The 25,737-nt window shown below is 43.7% G+C and overlaps 1 non-coding gene across 1 annotated transcript; it reads left to right on the forward strand.

Moving 5' to 3' along the window:
* The first annotated feature begins 24,873 nt into the window (after nucleotides 1-24,873).
* LOC137402995 (5.8S ribosomal RNA) lies at nucleotides 24,874-25,026 on the forward strand. The gene has a single exon (XR_010979543.1). It is a non-coding gene; the product is annotated as a 5.8S ribosomal RNA (ribosomal RNA).
* The last annotated feature ends 711 nt before the right edge of the window (nucleotides 25,027-25,737 follow it).

Below are 25,737 nucleotides of genomic sequence, written 5' to 3' on the forward strand. Positions count from 1 at the left end.
CCCTGATCTGGCAAAACCCAATACTTGACATTTTTTTCAAAATTGACTTTTCTTTTGATTTGACCTGTTTTCTGGTTGAAAATTCATGTCACAAAATTTTATATGTCAAATCCTACCAGAAGTGTGATTTTCTGGCATGGCATAACCCAATAATTCAATATCACCAATGGTATTCATCTGGCAAAACCCAACAATTGGGCTTGTTTGGTTATGATTGGATGACAGCATGCTGCCCATTGTAATTGTTGGGCTCTACCACAGTATAAAGCAAAATTCTAGCTTCAAACAGGGATTTCAAACATGTAGTTTATTTTGCCGATAACTGTTCAGCACAGGATAAGAATTGGTTTCTGCTGACAACACTTGTTGATATAGTGAACTCGTCAGATATCAGTGCGGAGACAGTGACATTAAAATTCCTAGAAGCAGGACATACGTTTATGTCTGCTGACAGCATTCACGCGGATGTGGAGAAACGCAAGACAAAGATGGGGCAGATACTAGATTTTGAGGATTTCAAATCGTGCATCGCTGCCAAAAGGGTAAACGTGATTCCGATGGGCTATCAGGACTTCGTATCGGTCAAAAACCTTAAATCAACCACCAAAGTGCAAAAAGCTGGGATTTCGCTAGCAGATATTTGAGTTCTCCCATTCCGCCGTGGTAGCAGAGCAGTCTTTTACAAACTTTATGATAGTGATACTGAGTTCACCGAACTTGACTTTCTTTTGAAAAAAGCTACACTGCCTTTCGACAGACCCAGCCGCAAGGCAGACTGCAGAATCCCTGCCTCCAAAAAGGACAGCATCATCAAAAACCTGCTGCCAATGATGCCAAAAAGTCGCCGCCAATTCTGGCTGAACATCAGAATTCACGATGAGGCAGTGTGCCTGGCTTGCAACCAGGAGACAGACCTTGAGTAATGAGTTCAATTTGTGCTTTGGTTTTGAATAATTCACTTTTTATTTTAATAATATCTTGATATCCATCCGAAATTATTCAGTATTAATATCTTTGGCCGAAGGGTTGTTTGTGTTGTTTTTCACTTTCTTAATTTCAAAACGAAAGGTATCAACCAGTTTAATGTCCAACATATTTTATCATTTCCATTCATGCTAATAAAATATACACAATCCCACAAATTCTATCAGGTTGATTCACTATATATCAAATTTTGACTAATAAGTCACATTTCATGGGATTAGCAAGTTTAATCCCTTCAATTAGCAAAATGGGGAATCGATTCATTGAATTGTTTGGTTATGCCTGCCTTTCAGGATGCTAACCACAAACAAGATAGTCATGCAAAAAATAACAACTTCAATTGTTGGGTTTTGCCAGATCACTCTCACATGAAGCCAGTAGCATCAATGTTCTGTCAAAACCAAATAACTGACCCAAAATTCATTTTACTGAGCAAAAACAACTGTGATTTTTCAGTGGAGGTGAACAATGATATTTTCAAATATTTGTACCAAATATGAAGTGTTACGTGCAATATTTCCAGGTTGGCACCAATTTAAACTTCAAAAGGCTGTACTGAAAACTTTTTGTTTAGGCAATTATTGGGTTTTGCCAGATCAGAGCAGTATGGTAGCTTGACACTTTTAACATTTTTCTAATTTATTCCTTATTAATTTAGTTTCCTACCGCTATTTTAGTTGATAAGCTAAGAGTAATTTGCCATTAAATGGTGAGTAATTATACAAAAATAAATTTTTTTTACGCCGTGTGCAGTCAGTCGGACCAGCTAATCAGAGACGTAGACCAACATTTACGCCATGTTGTAGTACGGGGGTATTAAATTACCCCGATATCAATTAGGTTTATAGTCAGTTTCTTGTCTCATCGAGCGACCGCCGGCGTTTGGAGTAATGATCGAAAACTTTAATTTACTAATTATTCCGATTTTCAAAGCCAGCTGTCATGGATTACATAATTCAATATAATCAACTACCACATTCTAATAGATAAAAGGTTGTTCAACGCACTAACACGTTCAACACTGCATCTTTATGGCAAGTCTGATTCTACAAGTGAAGCCGACGCCAGATACAGGTTGTTCTCATCAAGGACATCTTATGAAAAAAACCTTCCACCAAGAGGGTTCTCTCTGTCGGCATTTAATGAGGGTCAATTACTAAGCAGCAATACAGCAGTGAAAATTCAACCATTAATGGTGCCCCCAGATTCCACAAACCATGTCTGGAGTAAAGACGATGATGAGATTTCTGGACAATGCTTTCCTGATGAGCAAAGAGCTATTCCTAGACAGCTTGTCCAATGGACCAGTTGCTCATGCAAAAAGAGTTTGCACAAGTCTATGCGGTTGTGTAGAGTGCAGTAATGAATTGACTGACGAGATTAAGGATGGTAATCAATTAGACAGTGATGATGAGCTTTAAGATTATAATTATGTAATAGTTTTATTAAATACTTTGCAATATGCTTTCTAGAATCAATTAACAGTTTTTGATGTATCATGATAAACAGACTATGTACTTTGGTAAACATGCTATATAATAATCATACTAGTTTTCATAAGTCTTCATAGTCTTCATACTAGTCATCATAAGTACTAAGATACCCATACAAAGACATGATATTAATTAATCATCCAGAAAGTTGGTGGTCATCGAACATACTGCACCACTCATTCCATCATACTGGTTGCATTCAACATTTCAACCATACATGGTTTCAAAATACTGCATGGTTTGAACATGCTACCAGTACAATAAATCTAAAGATAAGCCAGAAATTTCGCATATTGATGTCAGTTAAATAAAAAAGAAATAATTTTAATAATAATAATTTTATTTAAAAGATTAAGTTTACATTAGATTCGTTAGTTAGTCTGCGGCACAACCAGTGTACCCAATGAGGTATACAGTATAGCCTGTCAATCAGTAGTTGTACAGGTATCAATGTAACGAGTATGAATAGGGTTTCTGGCAGATCAGTGGCTAAGGTGATGGCGAGAAATGTTTGTCATATCAAGTCCCTGGTGGCCGACTACAATGTTAAGAATCGCATCCATTAAAGACAATGAGTTCAAAATACAAAATGATCATATAGACATTAAAGAGCTGACTTACATTTATGGTGCAATATTTATCAATCATAACCTACCCAAAAAACGATCTATCAAAGCATGTAGCAATAAATTTAAAACTTGAAAATAGGAAAAGCTACAACACTGACTTGAACGTGTACGCAATGTGCATAACCCTACATAAAAGTAATAGATGTACCCTCTTTAGCTTTAACCACAACAATAATTAGTTAACTCATACATCGCATACTTCTGTAAAGTAATAATTGATGTGAGCGCTATAACAATACAATATAATACAATTGATTAAAATACAACAAAATATGTATTAATATATATAATATCACACAACATAATGCAACATATCAATCCTATAACACAATTCAAATCAGTTCAATACAACATAATACAGCTATCATAATACAATACAATATAGTTTAATAACACAATAATTATACAGTACTGATAAGTTCTGCATGACACAATATAGTAACTTAAAACTAACCAAACCATCAGTTAAATAACCATCATACATTTGCATAAAGGTACTACACTTTGTGTTGATATTAGTTTGACGTTTCAAAGAGCAATACAGTCTCCAATTTTGTAAATAGGCGAGCTAAGTCTTAATAAAAATCAGCAGAGGCATGCTATATTACAAATAGTCCAGTATTACTGGTTTATTAAAAAAATACCCAATCTAGGTATTCTATTTATGAAGCCCAATAATATAAGTAGCTTATAATGTTATGTAGTGCTACCGTCTTAGCCTAAAAATTAAACAAATTGAGTTAAGCTATTGAGTGTATGAAACAATGAGTGTCTAAAGACACAGCAACAATACCTACGACAGAGAGTAGTTTATTGTATAATTTGTCACCAATATGTAAAATCTGGACTGAGAAGTTTGATTCATTATAATCAACACCTATCACTCATTGATCCAACTGACTACAGTACACAGTGAAGGAAACACAAGATTTTCAATAAAGCAATGCATTTAATCTTTGATTAATTATTCATAAATATTAAGTAAATGAGTTTGCTATCATCTCACCTTATTTTTTTCAGGGGTTTGAGATTCTTTGCAACTTGAGAAGCTCTTTGTTATTTCGACTCACTAGCAATCTTCCTCAAGCATTCAGTGTGGCATTTACATACGACTAACACTGCGATCTGACTGTTTGCAGATGGTGCTCTACATCTCATAAAAACTTTGGATTATCGCTTTTTTCCGTTAGTAAAACTTTGTTGACTTCTTAGCATGTAAAACTTGATTATAATGAATTATGTAACCAATAATAGCTAGCTGTGGTAATCAATTTAAATGGAAGATACTAAATTTGCGCTACTACTAACCGACGTATACGGCAGTTTCTAACACGGAACAGTGGAAACAGACTAAGGGCACAAATGTTATCGGTGAAAGCAAATACGCCCCGTATTAAACAAATGCATAGATTTATGTTTACCTAGTTGATTTGGCTAATTGCGCATGGCGCAAGGGAAATCTCATTTGTGTATTTCTACCCATCTTTTAATGGCAAATAATCTCTGCTTGACAAGAATAATTCCGGTAGGTATAGTAAAAAGTTAGGAGATGTTTTATTCTATCCATTAAACCTAAGATTCGTTATACCCCATTGTCGTGCCACCTTGGCAAAGAAACGACACAAAAATGCCCTGTGGCCACCAGACTATTATATCAGAGCTACACTTAACTGCTTTACATTTGATGCAGGTCATAGCATAACGTCACGAGAAGCTGTTCGCTCACATTATTAAACTGCCTAATGGCCCTAATAGCAAAACTCTCCCTACTTATCATTGTTTATAAGACAAAAAACTTTTCTCACGATATGTAGTTTGAAAGTTAGAATGGCAAATGTTGTTATATGTTAAATACAAATCAATTTCCTGTCCAGATACTCTTCTATTACACGGGCAACGCCAGGTGGCACAGCTAGTTTATTTATATTTCTGAATTTATATTCAAAAATTATGCAGAATTAAAAAATATAAACAGTTGTAGCTTGTTGTCGTAGAAGTAGCTGTATATCTATGAGAAAACTTAAGCCTATTACTTTATTTTGCAGATATTAAAACGGCTTGGCAGTACTGCGATAATGGTCACAGCCGTAATATCATCAACAAAATGTTTAGAAAAATAATAACAGTAGCATATTGCACACCACTGGTCACTATTGACTTCGATCTTATAAAATCGAATGAATAATTCGAATAATAGAATCAGCAAAAAATAAACGATTACCTTTCAGTACTTCTACGTTAATTACAGAAACCTTCGACAATTGGACAATTCCATAGACTGGTGAAATGTGCACCTTTTTTCATGAAATGCGCACGGCCTAATAGTTCTACTATCTGTCGCATGGCTTTATCGGCGTTTTGTTGGCCAGTCTTAATTTTGTTTAAAAAATGGATTGTCAGGTTTCAATGGCGATTTTAGGCCTAATTAATCTGTCTAGTTATGTATTATCCGATCAGATGGGTAAGTTTTAGGATATTGTCTCAGCTTTTCAAAGACTTTGTAACATATTTAAAAAGGTTTATATTTGTTTTCTATCATTGTTATACTTAAACTACACCACACAGAAATGATTAAATTTTTTGATGGGATTTCGGTACAAGTGTTTGGTTACGGCCGTTGACAGATAATTTTCGGGAGTTGTTTGCACATATGCATTTATCGTAAAACTCCCAAACACTCGCTTTCCTCGAGTTTGGTCATGGGATTACACATATATAAAGATGTTGAAATAGATACAGAATCAGTTGTGAAAGATTTCTGTCATAGATACATTGACAGTACAAGAGCTATTGCAATAAAAAAGTAATAGCTTTTGCTCTGTCAATGTCCCTTAAAGAAATATGTAGTTTCATGAATATTATATTGTTCTTTGAATAAAGAAAAGGTTTTGCCTCTAATGAACCATAAACAGTATGTTTATGTAGATTTTGAGGTTTACAATTGATTGCATTTACGTATACTTTGAGGGTTGTTGATCCTTAAAAGGTCCAGAGCTTTAGAGCTCTGCCCCAACCTCGTTGTGGAACTCAAACTGGCCCAAACTACCAAGTATTCATAAAGGGTAGCCTAACATTTTCAGCCCCAAACCCCAAACCCCAAACCCCAAACCCCAAACCCCTTCCTGAATTTAGGCCAATTTTATAGATAAATTTTTGGACAACACTGTCAATGCCGTTCAAGTTCTAAAAATTGTTAGTTATGTTGTCAGCAAATAATAAATTTAGATTACTACGCAATTGCTGGAAAATTCGCAAAAGGCGCATATGGCAGTTGACCATAGAATTCACATGAATGGGCATACGGCTATGAAAGGGATAAATTTTCTAAAAAACAACATTGGATTGTGAAAAGAAATAGTCCAGCCTATAATTTAAGCATGCATAAATTTTTTGCTGATGAGCAAAAAACCTTTTATTGCAATTCTATAGTATCTCCATATTGTACTTTTGTGCAGCTGAATATCACTAAGAAGCATTTGGTTATCAACATCAGCTCAATGTAAAGTAATAATATATACTAACAACTTCACACATAATACTGCTCACATCATATTCATATTATCATATAAATATCTGAAAAGGAAACAGTAGTACCTCCAAATGAGCAGGGCAGAACTTCTTACAGCAGTAAGTACAATAGCTGATAGCTTTTTGTCTTGGTGAGCTCTTCTTTAGACAAACATCACAGAGTGTCTTGTCTGTACCCAAGTCATAGGATGGGAGACTTTCTGGTGGTATCTCAAACACCTGGCTGCAGAGAATCAGTCATAAGTTATATGCTATCCGCTACATGGGTCATACAGCGATATTTGGTGCATTCTATCAGTCACTCTATGATAGGCGAACCTCTTTCTAAGTTTAGGTGTCAGGAGTAGATCAATCTATGAAGTTGCACCTGCAAAGAGTAGAGTTAATAGGTCTGATTATCAAAATTAAACTTGAAGTAGCTAAAAATGTTGAAACGACTACATGATTGGATTAAGAGTCTGATGTCTTAATGTTTAAACAGCAAAGATCTTGTTGTAAACCACAAGCAGTATGAATGTAGGCTGCAACTCAAAAGCACCTTTTGAGTTAAATATTGAGCGCTGAGTTGGCCAACTTCAGTACAAATGCAAGCATGCTACATGATTATGATGTAGCCCTGGAGCAGGACTTATGTTCTCGTATGATTATCAGATGTTTGTATAGCCGGTTGGTTGGTGTTTGCATAAAAGATTAGAGGTATGTCAGTGTTTGAATGAAAGGGTTAGTGAGTGTTTATACGAAGGTTTAATGAGTGTTTATATAAAGGTTTAGTAAGTGTTTATATAACCAAGTCTGCCGCTGTTTTTTGACAGCTATGCAGGGAGTGCTGGTTTCTAATAACTAGCAGCAGAATAATAACTGGCTGTGGTTAGTGTCCAGTGCAAACCCTAGTAAATGGTCTTGAATGTGTTTGCTAACCAGTAAAGATTTTTAAAGGAAAGGCAACTACAAACAATAAAGTATTACAATAGTTTCTGTCTTTCTGAAAGGTGACTAACTATGATCACTTACTTCTCAAGGACATCCATCATGGGCTGCAAAATATAAACAGTTCGTCTTTAAGCAGCTGTCTACAAAACCTGGTGTATTTTAGAACAATCATAGCTGATACTGCTGTAAAATTATACGCTCTTGTTTACACACAGTTCCACTAGCTACACACAGTCTTAGGAGAAATAGAAAACATCCTAACTGCATGTTGATAATTACACACTGATGCCCAGCCGTGAAATTCATTATGGTTGCAGTAAATATTTGCCTGTTTATCTACTCTGTTGCATTAGCAGAGCAGTAACATTGGTAAACAATTCACAGCCATGGAGTATGTGGTAAAATTGCAATCCCACTTTTACCACTTTTTGCAGAGTATGCAGTAAATACGTACATGCATAACGACATTTTTAATGAGTATTAAGGGCAATAAGTGTATAGCAATGAGATCTTAGTAGATCCTAGGTCCTGTCGTTCTAGTAGCAGTAAATTTCTACTGCAGAGTAAGAAGTTGTAACAAAATACAAAATTACTGTGTATTGCGCTGCAATGATGCAATGCAGTTTTAATGCATCACAACCCTGGCCATGTACACTATTATATTATCTGAAATTTTATCAACAGTTAATAAGACTCACCCACATCCACTGTTTCCACACAGCAGCAGGTGTTCGCTCTCATAGTAGGTGGTCAAACAGGTCATACAGTGAATATGACTGCATGGTAGCACTTTGGGGTTGATGATGGTGTCATTTTTACGGCAGCAAAATTCACACTCAACATCTGCTAGAGCCTCAGCCATTGTGATGTTCAAATAAAACAAAACTATTATCTGTTGAAATTTTATTTTAAAGGTTTAATGAATAAGGGTGCCTGAAGGCCTATTGTAGGGAGAAATTAGCACCTGTAAGTATCTGCTGCAAATGCTAAACAATATTCAAGCGCTCTTGCTTATTATGTGAGCTATACATGATGAGACAACTCTTACAAATGTGAGTCAGCAAACTGTGATTGGCTGACTTTGATCGATACACTGAAAAACATTTACAATTTTTTGCTTAGTTCTGCATGAAACCTAAAATTTTTTGCAGAGCCAATTTTGTATGTTTTTTTTGGAAACGCTTACTGGAGTTATCAATCGTACAAATGTACAATCTACATGATCGTTAATCGTTAATTACTTTGAGGTTGAAATATGTTAATGTTTGTTTGGCATCTCATAGTTAGTTATCTCCACATGGTAAATCAGTGGTACACAAGCGTTCTCATTTCTCTCAGACTAGACAATGTCAATAAGTGACCTTGACTAAAGCTTTGCAATCAGCATTTTGTCTAAACTGTGTTGGAAAACTTTTGAGACCAACTTCATTGTATATCAAAGCTAGAATGTTCGAAAGATCTTCTACTGAGGGTTTGGTGTCAAAATAAATGTTTCCATACCGTAAGCATGCTGAGCATGTATGTTTACCTCTTTCAGAATATTCTCTACACTGTAGCTACTGACAAAGAACAACCAATCGTGACCAAGTAGTAGGAGCAGGAATGCCATGTGCCTGAAGAAAAAGGCTGCCGTTCATAATACTAGTAGTACCCATTGGGTAGGAACAGTTATTCAGCACTGTTAATCATGAAGAACAGTTCCTGTGCAGCATTTATTACTCAAATACAATTATTCATTATCACTAACAAAACAATCCACGAAAACAGAAAACAACTGAAACATTCAGAACTACAAACTCACCCAAAGAAGTGATTAGCTTGTAAATTTATTGAAATCTTAGAAGCCAAAACCTCCCCATACGATGGTGAAGTTGGTTTTCATTCATAGGATGTTACTAGTAGTCGACCATAGCTATCAAGTTACACAGCATAATAATAGTAATCAAGCATGACGACTTACAAAATATGTCTTATAAGTGGAATATTCACAAAACTAGCGTCCAGGAACAAGAATAGGTGGGTGGAGGTGTACATGATATTCACACATACTGATTAGCCTCACTCAATGTAAAGAAGGGTACGCTGCACTAGCCTCCCTAATATGGACTGTCGAGGAAAAACCAATCATTCATAAGGAAGAGACGCAATAAGTCATGTGGAGTGCGGCCATTGTCAATGCTTGTTTAACGAAGCGTGACGATGGCTATGAGCAGAAGCATGCCCAGTGCCATATAGCTTCACAGAGTCCCGCGGCCAAAATAGGTCATTCTCTCACTCTCTCTCACTCTCTAACTCCTGCACTCTCTCTCACTCTCTCGCACTCTCACTCTTTCACTCTCTCACTCTTTCAATCTTTCACTCTCTCACTCTCTCACTCTCTCACTCTCTCACTCTCTCACTCTCTCACTCTCTCCCTCTCTCCCTCTCTCCCTCTCTCCCTCTCTCCCAGTCTGCCTCTCTCCCTGTCTCCCTCTCTCCCTCTCTCCCTCTTTCCCTCACTCCCTCTCTCACTCTTTTTCTCTCTCACTCTCTCCCTCTCTCCCTCTCTCCCTCTCTCCCTCTCTCCCTCTTTCCCTCACTCCCTCTCTCACTCTCTTGCTCTCTCACTCTCTTCCTCTCTCACCCTCTCCCTCTCTCACTCTCTCCCTCTCTCCCTCTCTCTTTCCCCCTCTCTCCCTCTCTCCCTCTCTCCCTCTCTCTCTCCTCTCTCTCTCCTCTCTCTCTCCCTCTCTCCCTGTCTCCCTCTCTCCCTCTATCCCTCTCTCAATTTCTCACTCTCCCACCCTCTCACTCTCTCACTCTCTCACTCTCTCACTCGCTCACTCGCTCACCCTCTCACCCTCTCACTATCTCACTCTCTCACTCTCTCTCTCTCTCTCTCTCCTCTCTCTCTCCTCTCTCTCTCCCTCTCTCCCTGTCTCCCTCTCTCTCTCCTCTCTCTCTCCTCTCTCTCTCCCTCTCTCCCTGTCTCCCTCTCTCCCTCTCTCCCTCTCTCTCTCCTCTCTCTCTCCTCTCTCTCTCCCTCTCTCCCTGTCTCCCTCTCTCCCTCTCTCCCTCTATCCTTCTCTCAATTTCTCACTCTGCCACTCTCTCACTCTCTCACTCTCTCACTCTCTCACTCTCTCTCTCTCACTAAAACAAATAACGAAGCAGTAGGGATGGAAAAAATAAATATTGCGTTTTATCGAATAACCAATGTAAAATTCAACTAATTTAATAAATGGTTTTGAAAAAACTCATTATACCACAAATGGTTGGTTCATCAAAGGCCTCCAAATCTATGAATATTCGTGAAAACCTCTGAACGCAGCAACATTTTATAGCCTAGCACGATCGACTCGTAGTTGTAAGTTAAATAGAAAACGAAACACGCACTGTGCGTATGCGTAGGGTAAACTCTATTGCTAGACGTAATAGAGTTAACTCTTCATAGAGAGTGACAGTTTTCAGCCGCGAATAAATTAATCCGCGAATATACATGAAATGGCAATTATCGCGAAATTTAACTCCACGAATAAAATCATCTTGTAGGGTTATTTTGTTATGTTTTGTTTAGTTATTATTTTAGATAACTAATTTCATTTTTCCCGCAACTTTGATCATTTAAGTTACTAAACACCCATTTTTGTATTTTGCTTTTATATGTTGAAACTGGCATGTAAGAGAATGTGAGACATGATTGTCTGCTGCACAAACCTTGATGCATGGCATTCGGTTCCTCAGACCTGTTTTAGTGTGTTGCAGAAGAACAGAGGAGTACAGACTTTATAAGTCCATGAAGACTGACCATTAAGACCATTAATGTCACTACCATGGCAGGATTTGTAGCTACTTAGACTTTTGCTGCTGCTATTTTACTGAATATCATATTACATGCAAGCGACATTCAATAAATTATCAAAAAATATTGAAAATTTAATGTTTCGTCAGTACTCAAGTTTCCAGCTGTAGAAAGTATCAAACCATATGGAAGGCAGCAGAAACAAAAAGTGTACAGCATGGTATGCAGAGACAGAAAAAGTCAATCATTCATGGATCAATTGTATCTTGAACATACCCAGACAGGCTTTCAACAGCAAAGTGGTAGCCACTACTAACCTGTGTATACAACATACTCAGAGCTACTTATCCTAGCATTAAAGTTGGACAGAAATATCTAGATACATACAGGGTTTGAGATTACTGCAGTAGACTAACCATTCATATTATATGAGCTGAAATTATGTGATTGGCCATATCTTGGATAGATTCTTTTAATGAAGACTTTATGACGTGATAAAAAAATTTGGTTTGTAAAAGTTATATAATAAAATAATATTGTTGAAGATAATGCAAAACATGACTTGCAAAACATATTGAATACATCATAGCCCGTTGCCACCTGTGCTGAAATCTTGCCTGATAAATTGATTTATGAAGTGTAATCAGAGCTGTTCTAAGAGGTAGTTCTGCTCAATTCAGTTCCAATGAACCAAATAAAAACAGCTACTTGAAAATTTCTTTGCTTCCCACTACCAAGTGAGAACAGTAGAGTCCACACCACAAACCACCAACCAGGTGCAAGAAGGATTCATTAACCCTTTGCTAGACAAGTTTATTTACAGAATTGAATCGGTGAGTAAATTGATTTAATAAAAATTGATATCAATAGCTGATGTGAATACAAACAATGAACTATTCAACATTTAACAGGCGGCCATTATTTTGTACATTATTTTTAAACAAGTCTAGGCATTCTTTTGTCTGAGAATTTCAACCAGCATAAAGTTTGGTTGATTTTAATATTGAAACATCCTAGCAGTCAGACTACCTCAAACATCAATAATAATTGCAGATGATAAAATAATACCAATGCTTTCTGATAGAACCTATTAAAATTTGCTGCGAGCACGTCTTCAAGACTTCAGTAAACATACCTGGGAGTTGTCTGACCACTATGCAGTGCTTGACAGATTGGTTAAATTATAGTTCTGCTATTTAGTTGAAACTTCGCCAACGTTTTTTTTAATACGCAACATTTCTAAAAATTATCCATGTGGCACAGCCACTCCTTTGAAGGGAAACTATGAATAGAAATTAATCAGCACTGCATCTACCCTTTACAACATTGTTGAATTTAGTAAATTCCTTTCAACCAAGCGTTTTTATATAGATAGAAAATATAGAAAAAATAGCTGGAGAAAAAAAAATTGCAGAATTTTCGTAATCATCCGCCTTTACTGTCTTATTTGAATTTGGAAAAGCCAAAGGAAACAAGGAAGTCATTTATTTAATAAGCCAGTAAGGAAAAAAATAGGGATGTTGATTGACATGTTAAGCAGGTGTTTTGGGCTTTTACAAATAACATGTAATACACTGACAACTTAAACAGTATTTCAAGAATGAGCTGAACCTGCTATACTGGTCCCGTACGAAATCTATTAATATTATATGATATATCAGGAATAGTAAAACTAGCACCAATGAATTGAATATTATATTTGTATTTCAAGTGTCTCTTTATCCCATTTCATAAAACTGTATTTATAAAATATAAGTAAGAAAACATAGATAAACAGCCAAAAAAGAATAAGAATCACTGAATTTCCTTAGTCATTCACATTAACTGCTTTATTTGAATTGAGACAAGACAAAAAAAGATGATCAAGTCATTTCTTCAATAACCAATCAAGAAATGAATAAGCTGGTTGATTGAGATGTTAGGAAGATGACTTAGGCTACTAGAAATAGCAGGTAATGCACTGACAACCTTGAGCGAGTTTCAAAAGTGAGCTGAACTTTCTATGCTGGTCACATACTAAATATATTAATAATATGTGAGGTCTTAGGAGTAGTAAACTGTGTAAACCTGCAGGATAAGACAATTTCAACATATAACAGTGGTTCTTTCACAATTTTATCTAAATTTTACAAATAAAAATTTTGAAGAATTTGTTGTTTTTTTTCTTTTTTCAAGTCTGTTTTATGTCTTTGAATTTTTTGAACTTCTATATTTTAGGTTTTTTTAGGTCTATATTTTAGCTGATCAGTTTATCAAAGGTCACTTTAAAGGTCAGTGTACTGTCTTCATTTATTGTTTAGAGGTTGATCGTTCCTTGGAAAACCATTTTAAGTACTATGGTAAGTTTATTTATATTTATTATTTAACTTATTTATTTAACTTTTATATCACATTTTACCTATTTTTCATTTTAAACAATTTTTCACCTGTTTGGCTTGAAAAAAATTTAGAATCCAAAAACACTTCTTTTTATATTTACTTGAATGTAAGTGTATTGTTAACCAGCAGGTGTCCTTTTTAAAGTAGATATTTTAAAGTTATTATTCAGATTTATATAACACTAGCTGCATCACCCGCCTACAGGAACAGATTCACGCTTAGCATAAGGTTTATTGAGAGTTGTCTTTCATTCTGTATAACAACTCCAAATATGCAGTCTACTGAAATTGTTGCCCTGAATATGCATACACATATTACATGTCAATAATGTAGGGGAGGATAATGGAAATCTGCAATGTGTTTTACAGCTAGATGCGTGTAAAATCTAGTAAATATTCTAGATTCACATGTCTAGATTCATGCGCCTGTCCATACCCGTCTATATTTGCAGTTGACGATCGCACACTTCTGCCCCCGAGCCCCTGCCTTGGCTGACCAGTCTTTACCCACCGAGCAGTTGAAAATCGCGCTCTTGCACTCGCCTCGCAACCAATCGCTTCGCACTCGCAATTAATCGGCTCGCACCCGCCTCACAATCAATCGCCTCGCAATCGCCTTGCAATCAATTGCCTTGCCCTTGCCTTGCAATCGATCGCTTTGCACTTGCAACCAATCGCCTCACACTCGCAACTAATCGCTTAGCTCTCGCAATCAATCACTTCGCATTCAATCGTCTAGCACTCAATCGCTTCGCAATCCATCGCCTCGCACTCGCCAACTCATTCATCCGGAAAGCCGCACCTGGATACTCTTGCTGTACTCGGGGCAAAAAAAGTCTCCCGTGCATCCCCAAGTGGCGCCACAGCCCCAAATCGCTAGCTGCATTACCCGTCTATGGGAACAGATTCATGTACAGCAAGAGGTTTATTGGGAGTTGTCTTTCATACTGTAAAACAACTCCAAATAAGCAGTCTACTGAGATTTTTGCCCCGATTACACTATGCATTCACATATGCAGTCATATATGTCAATAACTTTGAGGAGAACAATGGAAATCTGCAATACATTTACAGCTAGTCTACAATGCATCAGTCTCAAACCACTCAAATCAGCTTTGCCCTATTTGTGTACAGAGAACTGATAACTAAATTGACATTGCTAGGCAAACTGAAGTCCTTCAAACTGGCAATATTGAAATGTTTTGCATCTTCTAAAAAGTTATACAAAATATTTTGCTATCGCAAGCATTTATTGAATGGAGATTACATGCTTAAAACACTAATCATAGCTCACCATTTTTTGTCTATAGCCTGTGTTTTGACATGGTATATAAAATAGTAATGAGGTTGTGTCGATAAAATTGATATGCATAACAGCACAGACAGTATGATGTCAAGGCAGATACAGCATTAGATACACCTTACAATAATAAAACATACCGTCAACATGATAGCCTTTTTATGAGATACAAAAAGATAACGAATGTTTGAAAGTATATATATACTGAAAAATATGTTAAAAAATGCTGCATGTGGTATAGCAAAACATGAGAAACATAGCATGACATAACAATAACACAATGTTAGTTCAATGCAACACTTGAGGATAGACAACATCTTTTGTTTTTCTGTCGGGTGTATGAACAAACAGTTTTCGGCTTGTGCCTACTTTTTTAGCAGGCGATGTACAGCTGGTCATGGCTAAAGCAGGGTGACAGTAAGTCGATACCGGCTGCTCTCTTTCTTTTCACCGTCGCCTATCTCAACCCTAGGCGTACTCGTGCCAGTTCTGCAGTAGTAAGTTACAGTAGGCCTACTCGTAGCTGGAACAAAAATTAGTAACTCAGCTGCTGAAGGAAATGAACTGGTTCAACTATCACAAACATTGGCAATTCCAACGTTATTAAGTGGTTGAGGTGTGGCAAGCCATAGGCAATCCAACAATGAATAAAACGTACTAATCTTTTTGATGTAGAAATTTAGTAGGTAAAATGCAGTAGCAGTACCTGTGCAAGTTCTGTAGTAGCTGTAGTACTCGTAGCTGGTAAAAAGCAAAAAGTAACTCAGAAGGAAATGAACATGTGAACATGAAATGAACATCACAAACAGTGGCAAATCCAGCGTTTTCAACCCTTTCACCGAAGTAGACTCATTTATGCAATTTTTATGGTTGACCATCGTAGACCCATTTTTGCGACATTCCCAGCAATTGCTAGTAACTGAATTCTATAATTCGTTGATAACATAACCAAAGAGCTTTAGAACTTTTATGGTAGTGACAGTGTTGTCCTAAGATTTCTCTATAAAATAAACCTAAAGTTTAATATTTTATTCTTTGTTTGGGGATTTCCAACTTGAAAACGAACAGTTTTGTGTAAGTTCATCAAAGGCATCCGATTTAGGAAACAAATAACTACTTATGATGATGAACTTATGGCCGATTCAGATTTTTGTGATTACACAGATAATTAAAATAGCAATAGCAGCTCGAATGGCAATGAAAGTAATGGTTTTGTAAAAATAAGGAACATTGTAGAGGATCGTTTTGCTTTGTAGCTTCACATCGCTTTATCAATGCACAAAGTATAGCTACAACGAATTTATTGTATAGCATTCCTTGTTAGCACGTTGGCAAAATGAAATATATAACCAAAACAAACGTTCTAGATGGAGTTTGAACTTGAAAAAATATTGTATACATATTAAGCAATATCAGCAAAATGGCTGGCAGTAGGCCGATGGAATTTGTACATGGACACAAGTTAAAGGGTTATGTAGTGTAAATGTGGCAATTCATAGACAATACAACATTGAATAAGAAGTACTTACCTTTTTTATGTAGAAATTTAGTAGGTGAGAACTGCGTTTTTTTCAGTCACCGCAAGAAACCGACGTTCGTGTGACCTTCTCAGTACACGTTGGCAGTAAATATTAATTGCATGTAAATTACTATTCATTAAGTTGCTTAATGAGTGGTAAATGTTATTTAATTCACTACTAATATTAATACCAATTTAATTTTACTGCTTACTCATATTAATTAAGTTTGCTTCGTAGGACCGAATCGAAAAAGAAACGATCACTCTAAAATCTATTTATACTACTCATATCGGAGAGTTGTCGGTAACTCGATATATCGAGAAAACAACTCCAAAAGATACAATATTATTAGCATATCAGTATTTATCGTCCATCCTTACGACGAATGGTAGGTTACGTAAAGAGGCGTGTACTAACTGGAGATTCCCATTAATGCGCTCTAGAGGTGAAAGAAAAAACCATATAATAGCCGCGCCCTTATACAAGCCGCATGGCTCACAAACCATCAGAAAAAAGTAGCGGCTAATAGTCCGAAAAGTACGGTACTCTATAAAGCGGACAGACAGATAGATAGACAGATAGACAATGATTGCCGTTTATATAGTAGATCACTGCTGATTTAATAAATTATTACACTTAGACAAAACAAGTAGCAAAGAATAATTATGCAGCATGTACAAAAAACCATAGGATCCCAGGCTATTGATAGTAGTTGAAGTATGATGTAATATTCAGAAGCCATAATGCTGCATTTGTTTCTATTTTCTCTCTATGATCTCATTATATATTTAAAGCAAGTTGAATAACATAAAAAGTGGCAAAACAGTCATTTTTTGCTTGAATGTATTATTGTTAGCTAGCAGATGTTGTTTTAAGGTGGAGCAAAAAGCTTACAAATAACATGATATCTGGATCAGTAATTCACACTGCATTTGGAACATACATGTATGACCCGGACATCCTGGTAATATGTTATAATTTCGAATTAATGGCTTATAATTTGCCAAAAGACACTTGTTCACATATTTTCAGAGCAAGGTGAATAAAAACACTGCCAAAATATTTTAACTTGGTAGAATCAAAACACAACCACATGGTCAGTTTCTAGTTTTGCACACCAAACTTCTTCTGATTGCAGATTTTATTCATGTAAATCTGGAGTTGTTCAATGTGGTTGTTTTAAAGATGAGGTGAAAACAGTTTTAAACAATTGTTGAAAAAACTTTTTTATTCCTATCCAGATGATTTCACAAAATTAAAATTCATGTAACTCATATGTGATATAACCTACCAACTAGCAGCATAGTATTACAATAAAAAAGGGGCCTCAACTTTGCCAGGAAGTCAGCGCCATAAGCTACAATGGATGCAGGTCTACTCCAACTGCTGAGGACATGATGTACTTTATGATGGCTGCTGTTGCTGTGACTCTGAAGTTAAAGTAGCACATTTCACAGCTCATGGAAGCTGCCAGTCAAACAACATTTTGACCTTCATATTATCTCACTCATAGTCAGGTAGTAGAGTACTAAGCCTTTTGATCAGCTTAATTGGATCTACTTTTATGTGAAGTAGAAAAGGTAGAACATGCTTGAACTTTGTTAGAAATAACTTGATTAAGTTTGGCTTATCTCAATGGCTTGCTTATTATTATGCCATACTTCCGGAGAGTAGATAATTCCAAAGTGGAAGTCACATAAAAACACAACTTTCTGGCATATTTTATTACTTTGGTCAGGGTAATTTTGTTACAGTTGTAATGATTTTGTATTTCTGAACATACAGAGGTGTTGCTCATAGCTCATGGCAGCAACTAGTCAAGCACCATCTTGACCATCGTATGACCTTCACACATAGTCAGACAGTAGAGCAGGAAGTGCTTTTAGCCCCTTAGTTGGTTCTACTTTTGTGTAAAGAAGAAAAAGGTATGATACTCCGCAGCGCGCCGCCGCCGCTGGGAGGCAGCGATAGTCGCGACGCGATCGCTCGTCGGTCGCGTCGCGGTGGCTCAGGCCATGTACATTGACTCATGGCTCGCGCGACCACGGTCGCGCGGGCGTTCGAGGACGATTATCGACCCATCAGCGTAAAGGCGCGGAACCATTCGCAAACGACCTAGATTGCGGCCGACGTGTCGTACTCAGTAGAGCAGCCCCCACACTGCGATCTGTTGAGACTCATCGTCGCGCCGTTCGTTCGTGAGAATCAAACTCCGATTCGGTTCGGGTTTGGGGCCGTGGCGGCGCCTACGGGCGCCGCGCAGCGTGAGACCTTTTCCGCCCCGAGCGCGGCGAGAGTCCCGTCGGGCGAAAAAGAGCGGGCGACTCCCCGCAAAGTCGCGAAGGCGAAGTCGCGAAGGCGAAGTTAAAGTCGAAGGCAGAGTTAAAGACGAAGGCAAAAGAGCGGGCGACTCCCCGCAAAGTCGCGAAGGCGAAGTCGCGAAGGCGAAGTTAAAGTCGAAGGCAGAGTTAAAGACGAAGGCAAAAGAGCGGGCGACTCCCCGCAAAGTCGCGAAGGCGAAGTCGCGAAGGCGAAGTTAAAGTCGAAGGCAGAGTTAAAGACGAAGGCAAAAGAGCGGGCGACTCCCCGCAAAGTCGCGAAGGCGAAGTCGCGAAGGCGAAGTTAAAGTCGAAGGCAGAGTTAAAGACGAAGGCAAAAGAGCGGGCGACTCCCCGCAAAGTCGCGAAGGCGAAGTCGCGAAGGCGAAGTTAAAGTCGAAGGCAGAGTTAAAGACGAAGGCAAAAGAGCGGGCGACTCCCCGCAAAGTCGCGAAGGCGAAGTCGCGAAGGCGAAGTTAAAGTCGAAGGCAGAGTTAAAGGCAAAGTCAAAGTCGAAGGCAAAGTCAAAGGCAAAGTCACGGGCAAAGTCAAAGGCGAAGTCAAAGTTAAAGGCAAAGTTAAAGGCAAAGTCAAAGTCGAAGGCAAAGTCGGACAATGGCCGGCGGGCGGGCAAATTCAAAGTCAGACGACGACCGAAAGTCAGACGCGATCGTAGGCTACTCGGCGGCGAAAGCGCGCGATCGTAGGCTACTCGGCGGCGAAAGCGCGCGATCGTCGACTACTCGGCGGCGAAAACGCGCGATCGTAGGCTACTCGGCGGCGAAAGCGCGCGATCGTAGGCTACTCGGCGGCGAAAGCGCGCGATCGTCGACTACTCGGCGGCGAAAACGCGCGATCGTAGGCTACTCGGCGGCGAAAGCGCGCGATCGTAGGCTACTCGGCGGCGAAAGCGCGCGATCGTCGACTACTCGGCGGCGAAAACGCGCGATCGTAGGCTACTCGGCGGCGAAAGCGCGCGATCGTCGACTACTCGGCGGCGAAAGCGCGCGATCGTCGACTACTCGGCGGCGAAAGCGCGCGATCGTAGGCTACTCGGCGGCGAAAGCGCGCGATCGCCGACTACTCGGCGGCGAGCGCAGGCGGGCGGGCGGGCGGGCAGGCAAAGTCAAAGTCAGACGATGGCAGGCAGGCAGGCAGGCAGGCAGGCAGGCAGGCAGGCAGGCAGGCAGGCAGGCAGGCAGGCAGGCAGGCAGGCAGGCAGGCAGGCAGGCAGGCAGGCAGGCAGGCAGGCAGGCAGGCAGGCAGGCAGGCAGGCAGGCAAAGTCAAAGTCAAAGTCAAAGTCAAAGTCAGACGATGGCAGGCAGGCAGGCAGGCAGGCAGGCAAAGTCAAAGTCAGACGATGGCAGGCAGGCAGGCAGGCAGGCAGGCAGGCAGGCAGGCAGGCAGGCAGGCAGGCAAAGTCAAAGTCAGACGATGGCAGGCAGGCAGGCAGGCAGGCAGGCAGGCAGGCAGGCAGGCAGGCAGGCAGGCAGGCAGGCAGGCAGGCAAAGTCAAAGTCAAAGTCAAAGTCAAAGTCAGACGATGGCAGGCAGGCAGGCAGGCTGCTCGTCTTGTCGGTCTTCTCAGGAGGCGGACTACCGCGCACTACTAGTAGAGGCCGTCTCGCTCGGCTAGCCGAAGGCTGCTCGTCTTGTCGGCCTTCTCAGGAGGCGGACTACCGCGCACTACTAGTAGAGGCCGTCTCGCTCGGCTAGCCGAAGGCTGCTCGTCTTGTCGGTCTTCTCAGGAGGCGAGCTCCCGCGTACTACTAGTAGAGGCCGTCTCGCTCGGCTAGCCGAAGGCTGCTCGTCTTGTCGGCCTTCTCAGGAGGCGGACTACCGCGCACTACTAGTAGAGGCCGTCTCGCTCGGCTAGCCGAAGGCTGCTCGTCTTGTCGGCCTTCTCAGGAGGCGGACTACCGCGCACTACTAGTAGAGGCCGTCTCGCTCGGCTAGCCGAAGGCTGCTCGTCTTGTCGGCCTTCTCAGGAGGCGGACTACCGCGCACTACTAGTAGAGGCCGTCTCGCTCGGCTAGCCGAAGGCTGCTCGTCTTGTCGGCCTTCTCAGGAGGCGGACTACCGCGCACTACTAGTAGAGGCCGTCTCGCTCGGCTAGCCGAAGGCTGCTCGTCTTGTCGGCCTTCTCAGGAGGCGGACTACCGCGCACTACTAGTAGAGGCCGTCTCGCTCGGCTAGCCGAAGGCTGCTCGTCTTGTCGGTCTTCTCAGGAGGCGGACTACCGCGCACTACTGGTAGAGGCCGTCTCGCTCGGCTAGCCGAAGGCTGCTCGTCTTGTCGGCCTTCTCAGGAGGCGGACTACCGCGCACTACTAGTAGAGGCCGTCTCGCTCGGCTAGCCGAAGGCTGCTCGTCTCGTCGGTCTTCTCAGGAGGCGGACTACCGCGCACTACTGGTAGAGGCCGTCTCGCTCGGCTAGCCGAAGGCTGCTCGTCTTGTCGGTCTTCTCAGGAGGCGAGCTCCCGCGTACTACTAGTAGTCGCCGTCTCGCTCGGCTAGCCGAAGGCTGCTCGTCTTGTCGGTCTTCTCAGGAGGCGAGCTCCCGCGTACTACTAGTAGTCGCCGTCTCGCTCGGCTAGCCGAAGGCTGCTCGTCTCGTCGGTCTTCTCAGGAGGCGAACTACCGCGCGCTACTAGTACCCGCGCGCTCCCGCCTTCGCGGGTCGTTCGATTCCATATCCGAGGGCGCGTACGCGAGTACGCGAGTGGGTACCGCCCTCCGGAACTCGAGCGATAAGGGAGCGCCCCCAACCGTCCGAGATCTTCTCGGACATTTCCTTGGCTGACTAGCGACTGGCCGCTCGACGCGTCAGAGTAGCACCTAGTGCGCCGCGCGCCGAAGCCGTCCGCGAGTGCTCGCGAGGCGAGCGAAGGGTCGGGACAGTCGAAACCGTCGCTCGAGCGGTACGACTGACGAGTCGCGAGGGGCGTCCTCTCCTTCGAGAGACGCTCGCTCGGCGTTGAGGTGATCGCGCGAAAGGTGGTGAACATTAGCGACGATCGAGTCGAGCCCGGCGATCGAGTCGAGCCCGGCGATCGAGGCGCGCGGCCGGGTACCATCGACGACGATCGTCGCGCGACACGCCGACGGCCGTTTTCACGAACGGCGAGACGCGTCGCGACGCGGAGGCCTCGTCGCTAGAGGCGGCGAGCGCCGACAGTCGTCGCGCGCGTCTTACGCACGGGCAGTCGTAAGACGCGAGAGTCGCGCGCGGCTTCGCGAGGAGAGACGAAGCGCGGACGCGTGTGACGCGGACGTGTGCTTCGTACGCTCGCGAGGCGGCGGCGCGCGGCGAGCCTCGAGACACGAACCTAGATTGCCGCGTCCGTCGACCGAGGCGACGGACGCTAGAGGGCGCGAGGGACCGGCAACCCCTCGCGCCCGACGCCGGCGACGTACGCGTCGACCGAGCTCTATCTGGTTGATCCTGCCAGTAATCATATGCTTGTCTCAAAGATTAAGCCATGCATGTCTAAGTACAAGCCGTGTAGACGGCGAGACTGCGGACGGCTCATTAAATCGGTTATGACTCCACTGGGGACAGACTCACCCGTGGATAACGTGCGGTAACTCCGGTGCTAATACATGCGACGAGGCTCCGACTTCGCCTCCGGGCGTGGGAAGGGCGCACTTATTAGGCGAAAACCAGCGGCTCGTCTCCGGACGGGCCTCGGTGGACGACACCCGAGTAATTGCCGCCGATCGCACGGCCTTCGAGCCGGCGACGCCTACACTGAGTTTCTGATCTATCATGCTGACGACGGTTGGTGCTATGCCAACCGTGGCGTTAACGGATAACAGAGAATCTGGGTTCGATTCTGGAGAGGCCGCATGAGAAACGGCGACCACTTCTAAGGAAGGCAGCAGGCACGCAAATTACCCACTTCGGACACCGAGAGGTAGTGACGAACAATACCGATGCGGCGCGCAAACGCGTCGCCGTAATCGGAATGAGTACACTTCAAATCCTTTAACGAGGATCCACTAGAGGGCAAGCCTGGTGCCAGCAGCCGCGGTAATTCCAGCTCTAGCAGCGTATATTTATATTGCTGCGTTTAAAAAGCTCGTAGTTGAAGCGTCAGACGCGGGAGGGCGGACGGCCGTACCGGTCGCTCTCGCCCGACCGAGCCAGGCGCGGAGGGCGCGCGTCGCTTGCACTTCGCCGTGTGAGCGCGCCGCCGCTGCACGTTCACCTTGAAGAAATTGAACCGCTTAGAGGGGGCGAGCAGCTTGAACAGCTCAGCATGGTATGATGGAAAATGGGCTCGTACTCATTTTGTTGGTTAGAGAGTCGGCGAGCCAATGATTAACAGGGACTGCCGGGGGCATTCGTACTCGGACGGGAGAGGTGAAATTCAAGGATCGTCCGAAGACGCCCTACTGCGAAAGCATTTGCCAAGAATGTTTTCATTAATCAAGAACGAAAGTCAGAGGTGCGAAGGCGATCAGATACCGCCGTAGTTCTGACCGTAAACGTTGCCGACTGGCAATTGGGCGCACTTCTACAGAAGTTGCCGCCAGCAGTATTGCCCGGGAAACCAAAGTCATTGGGTTCCGGGGGGAGTATGGTTGCAAAGCTGAAACTTAAAGGAATTGACGGAAGGGCACCACCAGGAGTGGAGCCTGCGGCTTAATTTGACTCAACACGGGAAACCTCACCCGGCCCGAACACTGTTATGACAGACAGGTTGAGAGCTCTTTCTCGATTCAGTGGTTGGTGGTGCATGGCCGTTCTTAGTTCGTGGAGCGATCTGTCTGGTTAATTCCGATAACGAACGAGACTCTTGCCTGCTAAATAGACGGCGCCGACTACGGACGGCGACCGTTCGCTTCTTAGAGGGACAAGCGGCTTTTAGCCGCGTGAAGCGGAGAGCAATAACAGGTCAGTGATGCCCTCAGATGTTCGGGGCCGCACGCGCGCTACACTGTTCGCATCAGCGTGTTTCTCCCGCGCCGGTCGGCGTGGGCAACCCGTTGAACCGCGAACGTGCTAGGGATCGGAGATTGCAATTGTTCTCCGTGAACGAGGAATTCCTTGTACTGGCGAGTCATCAGCTCGCGGGGAATCTGTCCCTGCCCTTTGTACACACCGCCCGTCGCTACTACCGATTGAGTGGTTTAGTGAGGCTCACGGACCGCGCGCGGCACACGGCGCTCTCGGGCGTCGCGTCGCGAGGCGGAAAGTGAGACGAACTTGATCACTTCTAGGAAGTAAAAGTCGTAACAAGGTTTTCGTAGGTGAACCTGCGTAAGGATCATTGTCGATGATCCGGCCGTCGTTCGAGAACGCGTTCGCGAAAGCGACGCGCTCGAGAACGTCGACCGCGAGCCCGAAGAGAAAGGGAATTGACGGTTAGCGTCGAGGCGTCGACTTCGCGGTCGGCGTCGAGGCGGGAATTGACGGTTAGCGTCGAGGCGTCGACTTCGCGGTCGGCGCCGAGGCGGGAATTGACGGTTAGCGTCGAGGCGTCGACTTCGCGGTCGGCGCCGAGGCGGGAATTGACGGTTAGCGTCGAGGCGTCGACTTCGCGGTCGGCGCCGAGGCGGGAATTGACGGTTAGCGTCGAGGCGTCGACTTCGCGGTCGGCGCCGAGGCGGGAATTGACGGTTAGCGTCGAGGCGTCGACTTCGCGTTCGACGCCGAGGCGGGAATTGACGGCGCGTCGCGACGTCGACTTCGCGGTCGACGTCGAGGCGGGAATTGACGGTTACGCGAAAGGTACGGGTGCGTAGGACCGGGGTGGTCGGTAAAGTCGCGTCGCGCGTTTCGGCGCGCGCCGCGATTATCGCTCGAAGACCTCGTGCGAGCTAGCCGCCGTCGCACGGCGAGCTCGCGAGAGGCGCCCGTACCGAACTGCGCTCGTTCGTCTCGGTTTGACACACACGAGGACCGAAGCGAGGACCGGGCGAGGACTCGCGCGCGCGGGCGGCGCTGCCTGCCGCCCCGAGCGAGTCGAACGCGAACTGAGAGCGTAGCCCCGACTACGCGAAGCACAACTCTGAGCGGTGGATCACTCGGCTCGCACGTCGATGAAGAGCGCAGCCAGCTGCGTTAGGCAATGTGAACTGCAGGACACATCGATCATCGGCATCTCGAACGCACATTGTGGCCTCGGGTCATCCCGAGGCCGCGCCCGTCTGAGGGTCGTCATTCGCCGACCATCGTCGCTCGAGCGCGCCCTCGTCGGCGCCGCTCGCGACGCCCTGGGACGCTGCCGACCGCGCGTCGGCCTCGTCCTCAAGCGTACTACCGGCGCGCTCGCTCCCGAGGGGAGCGCGCGCCCGGGCCCGGACGACGCGTGACCGCGCGGAGAGAGAGAGAGAGACGAAGAGGTTACGGCGTAGCGCGCGCGAACGGCGACGCGCGTCGGGCGCGCGAGGTTTCGTCGAGTCGGTTCTCGACGAGCCCGCGCGGCCGCGACGCGGCGATCGCCGTCGCCTCCGTCGCTCGCGCGGCGACGGAGAGACTGCGCGCTCCCTCTTCGTCCCGCGCGGCTCTCGCGGTCGTCCGAACTCGTCTAGTACGACCTCAGATCGGACGCGACTACCCGCCGAACTTAAGCATATCAGTAAGCGGAGGAAAAGAAACTAACTAGGATTCCCCGAGTAGCGGCGAGCGAAAGGGGAGAAGCCCAGCGCCGAAGCCCGCGACCCCTCGGTCGCCGTGCGATGTGGCGTTTCGGCGGCGACTCGCGACCGTCGCTCCCGGCACGAGTATCTCTGAAAGGGTCTGCCCGAGCGGGTGTCAGCCCTCTACTCGCCGGACGAGCGTCGGACGCCCGTCGTCGTCGCGGAGTCGGGTTGCTTGAGAGTGCAGCCCAAAGCGGGTGGTAAGCTCCATCTAAGGCTAAATACCTAG

This window comes from Watersipora subatra, chromosome 8, assembly GCF_963576615.1.
Source record: "Watersipora subatra chromosome 8, tzWatSuba1.1, whole genome shotgun sequence".
Classification (NCBI taxonomy): Eukaryota; Metazoa; Bryozoa; class Gymnolaemata; order Cheilostomatida; family Watersiporidae; genus Watersipora; species Watersipora subatra.